We start from the raw sequence: 5,637 nt of genomic DNA on the forward strand, positions 1-5,637 counted from the left end.
AAGTCAACCAACGAACTCTATTCTTGTACCGGATCTCCTCCCTGGTAAACAAGAATACCCTGAAGACTCTGGCAGGAGCACTCATTCAGGGGTACTACGACTATGCTTGCACCTCATGGTACCAAAGCACCTCAAAGGCGCTAAAAACAAAATTACAAACATCTCAAAACAAACTGGTCAGACTACTGCTTGACCTTACTCCTAGAACCCACCTCACCCCTGCCCACTTTGACAACCTAGGATGGCTTAGAGTAGACGACAGAGTACAGCAACTTGCAATGGGCCTGGTCTACAAGATACACTACACGACCAAGGTACCCATGTACATGTCAAAATACTTCCCAAAGGTCAGTGAATACCACGATCACAACACCAGAGGGAGCTCCACAAATCATGTTAAACCCAGATTCGGCTCAAATAAGGGACTAAACACGTTTCGCAATTATGCCACATCAATGTGGAACGCCCTACCCAAAGCTGTAAAGGAATGTGGATCACTACCCACTTTCAAAACCTCTCTCAAGGGACACCTACGGGAGACTGCAATTCAACACTGGCCCCTGTAAATATCCTAACCCAACCCCCTCCAATGTACAGTCATTTACCTAGTATGGTTTTGTCAATAGTCCAATGTACAATTTTGTTTGTTTGTACAGTGTCTCCCCCCCCCCCTCAATGTACCGTTTTGCTTGTTTATACAGTGTGCCCCCGCCCCCAACCACCTCCAATGTAGATTAGGCCTAACAAAATTAATAGTTGGTTTCAGGTTGGTTGTCAGTTTGGCCATGGGTAGGTAGGGAATTTATTTTATTTATTTTTTTTATTTTATTCTTTCCCACGGCGACTATGGATAGGGAATTTCTTTATTTAATTAAAATGTTCACAACAACATGGATGCATGTACTCTGCCAGCATGTTTAATATCCATAATACTAAATGTTTGACTAAGATTTCTATGAAACTTTATCAAAAAAAAAAAAAAAACGTTTTTTTTTTTTTTTTATATAATTTTTTCTAAAAACTCATAAAATATATTGGGTCGCACCTAAATCGGCAGGGTCGGTCGGCAACCTGAAACCAACTATTAATTTTGTTAGGCCTTACCCAGTATGGTTGTCAATATCCCAGTGTACCCAACCCCCCCCCACACAACCCCACCCAACCTCCTCCAATGTACAGTTTCTACGTCAAATGTATATACTCCCTTTTCTTGACTCTTTTTGTATCACAAACAGTACTGTATTTGCAAATCTGGTATGTCATAAATGTATAGATGTAGCAGTAGGCCTACTGTCTATCTGTATGTCATGTATGTCATATATGTCCTGATGAATTGAAAATGGGGGACCCTGATGTAAACAAGACGAAAGTCTTTCTCTGGTCTGCATCCCCTTAACAATTGTGTGTATTGAGCTGTACTGTATTGTACCCATTCTGCAATCTGTTAATAAAGTTTTCAATCAATCAATCATGCAAATGGTTATCTTCTAATCTATCAAAAAACAACAACATATATAACAGATTTGCAAATACAGTACTGTTTGTGATACAAAAAGTGTCCAGAAAAAGAGTGTATATACATTTAACGTTACATGGTAACGTTATCTAACTGCATTTAGAATCTAACAAGCTATTAACTTATGATAAACATTAACTAAAGATTGCTACATAAAATACCACTATTGACTACATCCATGAGTGGTCTGCTAATGCGTTAAAATGTAAAAAATGCAGTAAGTAAGTAAAGTAAACTTACGAGCGAGTACAGTTTCTACGCCAAATGTATATACTGTAGTGACTACAGTATTGGTTCGTGTTCATCTTCTGACTATGTTGTGTAGTGGGAGGGAACTAATGATCTGGCACCGGGCGCCAGAGGGGACATCTATTTAGGTTGCACGGGTTGTTATTCATTCATGGCTGTACTGGGATTCATGTACTGGTGTTCTTGTTGACTGACGTGGCTTTGTACATTAAACAAGCATTACGTTACCTCCGTTTATTCCTCTTTCCTCCGGGCACTACACTGGTGACCCTGACGTGGATTATTGTTACGGCGGATTGTGTACAATAATCAGCGACGAACATTCTTTCAAAATGTCCGGACGAGGAAGACGTTCTGGCCATCGGCAGCCATCACCGTCCCCTGTCAGGGAAGCGCAGGGTGCGCGCGCGCCCACGATCAAACTACCTGAGTTCTGGGAGGCGGCTCCGGCTGCATGGTTTGCTATTGTGGAGGCAAACTTCAACAAGAGCAACGTGGATGACGACGACGACCGGTACAACCACACGGTGGCAGTGTTGGGCAGCTCCACCGCAGCTCGAGTGGTGGGTTTTTTGTCTGATCCCCCGGCGACGAACAAATATGAGCGCCTCAAGACCCTACTGCTAGATACATTTGAACTGTCCGCTGCAGAGAGGGTGCGCCGCTTATTTTCTATGTCGGAATTGGGAGACGAGAGACCTTCTGCCCGCATGGAGAGGATGCTGAATCTGCTGGGGAGAGAAGACCCCATGATCCTCTTTACGGAGCTGTTCATGCGCACGCTGCCGGCACAAGTGAGGATGGCACTGGCCAACACCGACATCGTGGGCCCCCGCGCCCTGGCCAGGGAGGCGGACCGTTTCGTTTTGGCCATGCCTCAGCGGTCCACCGACCTGCTCGCTCCCGCGACCGCCCCGCCACCGGACCGTCGCAGGAGAGCGAGGGATGACGCCAGGCCTTCTGGTCAGCACGGTAACGCAGCGGGCCATTGCTTCTTCCATGCCACGTTTGGCGCCAAGGCCAGACGGTGCCGCTCACCCTGCACCTTCGGACCTACGGGAAACGGCGGGGCCGGCGCTCAGTAGTGGCCCTGAGCGCTGGCGTAACCAACAGGCTGCTCTTCATCCGAGACACCGCCTCTGGTCGCAGTTTCCTTTGCGACACGGGTGCCCAGTGGAGCATCATTCCGGCAGAGAGGTCGGATGTGGCAAAAGAAGAGCGCGGTCCGCAGTTGGCGGGCGCGGACGGCACGCCCATCCGCTCTTACGGCACAAGGGCGGTGGACGTATGCTTCGGAGGACAATGTTTTTCGTGGGATTTTGTCGTTGCGGCTGTCACGTTCCCCCTCCTTGGCGCGGATTTTCTGTGCGCCCACAACCTGCTGGTGGACGTGGGGAACAAGCGCCTGGTCAACTCGCAGACTTTCGCTTCCTTTGCATGTACGCAGGGGGAGGCCATCTACGGCGGGTGGTCCAATACACTCGCCGAAAGTGACCAGTACCTTCGGCTGCTCGCTGAGTTCCCCGACCTGGGCAAGCCCACTTTTTCCTCGCCCACGGTGAAACACGGGGTGGAGCACCACATTGAGACCAGTGGGCCGCCCCTCTACGCCAGGGCCAGACGCCTCAACCCGGAGAAGCTGGCCGTCGCCAGGGCGGAGTTTGCGCACATGGAGCGGGTGGGCATCGTTCGGCGCTCGAACAGCCCTTGGGCGTCTCCCCTGCACATCGTTCCTAAGTCAGACGGTGGGTGGCGCCCATGTGGGGACTACCGCCGCCTCAACGACGCGTCCAAGCCTGACCGCTACCCGGTCCCGCATGTCCAGGACTTTGCGGCGAACCTGGCAGGCAATCGCTTCTTCTCGAAAGTGGACCTGGTACGGGGGTACCATCAGGTGCCGGTGCACCCCGAGGACATCCCCAAGACGGCCGTCGTCACGCCCTTTGGGCTTTTCGAGTTCTTGCGAATGCCGTTCGGCCTGAAGAACGCGGCGCAGACCTTCCAACGCCTCATGCACTCGGTGCTCCGGGACCTGCCATTCCTCTTCGTCTACTTGGACGACATCCTCGTAGCGAGCGCCACTGAGGAGGAGCACCTGTCCCACCTCCGAACCCTGTTCTCACGGCTCAGCCAGCACGGGCTGATCATCAACCCGGTGAAGTGTGAGTTCGGGCGGGGCGCCATCGACTTCCTCGGGCACCGGGTCTCCGCAGAGGGGGTGACCCCCCTCCCCTCGAAGGTGGAAGCTGTCGCCGCGTTTCCGCGCCCCCGCACAGTCAGCGAGCTCAAGGGGTTCATCGGGATGGTGACTTTTTATTATCGTTTCCTCCGCCACATCGCTCACATCCTGCGGCCTCTGTACGACGCCCAGAAGGGCAAGACGATGAAGCAGCCGGTGGACTGGACGGCGGAGCGGGTCAAGGCTTTTCAAGACACCAAGGAGGCCCTGGCCCGTGCGGCCATGTTGGCCCACCCCTCGCCCTCGGCGCCCACCGCTCTCACCACGGACGCCTCTGATTTTGCTGTGGGAGCGGTGTACGAGCAGTGGGTTGGGGACGCCTGGCAGCCGCTTGCCTTCTTCAGCCGCCAGCTGTCGCCCAGGGAACAGAGGTACAGCACGTTCGACAGGGAGCTCCTCGGGCTGTGGCTTGCTGTCAGGCACTTCCGTTTCTTGCTGGAGGGACGCGAGTTTACGGCCTACGTGGACCATAAGCCGCTCACGCACGCCATGTCCAAGGCGGCGGAGCCGTGGTCCGACCGCCAGCAGCGCCAGCTCGCCTACGTGTCCGAGTTCACCACGGACATCCAGCACGTTGCTGGGAAGTCCAACCAGGTGGCAGATTGTCTCTCCAGAGCGGTGGTCGGTGCGGTGCAGCTGGGTTTGGACTACGTCAGCATGGCTGCGGACCAGGCCGCCGATCCTGCCGTCCAAGCTCTCAGGTCGTCGGACACTGGTCTGCGCCTGGAGGAGGTGGTGTTCGGTGACGCGGGGGCTACGCTCTTGTGCGACGTCTCCATGGGTCATCCACGGCCGGTGGTCCCCGCCAACTGGAGGCGCCCTGTCTTCGAGGCCATACACAGCTTGTCTCACCCTGGCAGGAAGCCGTCCTCGCGACTGGTGTCGGAGAAATTTGTGTGGCAGGGGCTCAAGAGGGATGTGAGAGCCTGGGTCGACACGTGCACCGCCTGCCAGCGCGCCAAGGTGCATCGGCACATCAAGGCCCCCCTGGAACAGTTCTCTGTGCCCGAGCGGCGGTTCGACCATGTCAACGTGGACCTGGTGGGACCGTTGCCCCCCTCGCACGGATACAACTACCTTTTTACCATGGTGGACAGGACGACTCGCTGGCCGGAGGCGGTCCCACTCTCCTCAACGACGGCCCCCGACCTGGCCCGGGCATTCATCTCGGTGTGGGTCTCCCGCTACGGCACCCCGGCTGATCTCTCCTCTGACCGTGGCTCACAGTTCACTTCGGAACTGTGGGCGGCGGTGGCGGAGAGTCTGGGGGTCAAGCTCCACCGTACGACCGCCTACCATCCGCAGGCAAATGGGCTCTGCGAGCGTTTTCATCGCTCCATGAAGGCCGCCCTTCGAGCCAGCCTCACGGACGGCGACTGGCTGGACAAGCTCCCATGGGTCATGCTGGGGCTCAGGACGGCGCCAAAGGAGGACCTCCAGTCGTCGTCGGCCGAGCTGGTTTTTGGACAACCGCTACGGGTCCCCGGTGACTTTATTCCCAGGTCGACAGAGCCCTGGTCTGCCGCTGCTCAGCGCGCCTCGCTGCTGGACAGCGCCAGGACTTTCGTCCCGGTCCCGACTACGCAGCATGGGGTCCCTACGTCGAGGGTGCCCCCGGAGCTGCACTCGGCGA

Source organism: Notolepis coatsorum, assembly GCF_963971535.1.
Source record: "Notolepis coatsorum genome assembly, contig: SUPER_15_unloc_6, whole genome shotgun sequence".
In the NCBI taxonomy this organism is placed as follows: Eukaryota; Metazoa; Chordata; class Actinopteri; order Aulopiformes; family Paralepididae; genus Notolepis; species Notolepis coatsorum.